Below are 1,445 nucleotides of genomic sequence, written 5' to 3'. Positions count from 1 at the left end.
AAAGTTATAATACCCTTGTGCACAAGTGCGCTCGGGTATAAAAAAAACTAATACCCAGGTTGCGAGAAATTCGAAGTGTTTCAGTTTTGTTAAGACTAATTAAAGACAAAAAATTTAATAAAGTAAAATAAAAATGAACTAAAATATAATATAAAAATATGTATTATGAATTAAAACCAAAGAAAAATCATTACTTTTAGTCCCCCTGCAAAATGCATTTTTTTTGTAATAGATTACCGAATAATACCATACTTGCCAACTGTCAAGACTCTCGGAGAGTGCATCAAATACGTCAAATGCAACTTCCGCTAAAACCGCTCGGTCTGTTTGATCGCAGCTGTCTAACAGTGCCAAACGTGCCTGTTAGAAAGGTACAAATAAATCGCGTGGAATCTCAAAAGTTTAGAGAAATTGATTTTATTTATTCGCGAATAAAAGTTGTGTGACCTTTCCTTGTAATAACTACGCGGAATTATATCGTGTAAAATGCGATAAACGAACACCTTCGGTTTGAAAAGTTACGCTTTTTCCCCGTGTATTAAATGTCCAGGAGATTGCGCTGGAATTATCCGCGAAAAATTATAATCCAAATGGTTTATCAATTAATCGAGCAAACAAACAAGCTCAAGGAAAAGCAAACGTCATTTTCTGTCTCTGGTAACTGGTGAGCTACCGGAGATCTGTACCACTCCAGAAGCCACAGTGCATCTAGATTTTTTTAATATCAGATACCCAACAAAAATTCCTACTTTTTACGCTTTTTAAATAGCATATACTCACGTAATCTACATGCATACTTTGGATATTTAAAAAAGAAAAAAAAACAATATTTATAAGTATATTGTAAGTAAAAAGGAAAACAAAAACAAACATACTTAATATTGCTTCTTCCTAATTTCTACTTAATATTTTCTAAAGAGGAGTCCTACATTATTAGACTAACTTAAGAATATGTTAAACTAAGAAGAGCTTAACTAAAATCTTATAAATTAATCTTAATTCCTAATTAACAAGAAAAAGGAAAACAACATTTGTTGAGTAATTATCAAATGTAGTTATGAGTTCATTTAATAATCCCATACATTTAATACCCCTTTCGTTTAAATTTGATATACCGCCTCTGGCGTGCGTAAATTTATAGCAGTACAATGTGTAACCAAAAACATCATAACTGAGTTCATGTGTTTTTATGTAAATTCATGTAGTGAACGATTAGTACATACATATCTACATATAAATATAATTCAAAGTCAAACAAGTGCATATAACAATTGCACTGCACAACTCAGTACGAGAGAGTAGCGCTCTTCAGCCTCCGACCACCTCATCAGGCGCCTGCTGACATCGATCGGGACAACGTATAGTAAGTTCTCTTTTATTGTTTAAAACATGCTTGGATGAGAATGTAGCTAAGCTTTGATGATAGCTGTTTTGGTTTTTTTTTT

Source organism: Rhagoletis pomonella, unplaced genomic scaffold (genome assembly GCF_013731165.1).
Source record: "Rhagoletis pomonella isolate Grant_MI unplaced genomic scaffold, Rhpom_1.0 Rhpom_scaffold_00002, whole genome shotgun sequence".
NCBI classification, from domain to species: domain Eukaryota; kingdom Metazoa; phylum Arthropoda; class Insecta; order Diptera; family Tephritidae; genus Rhagoletis; species Rhagoletis pomonella.
This window is presented reverse-complemented; position numbering follows the sequence as displayed.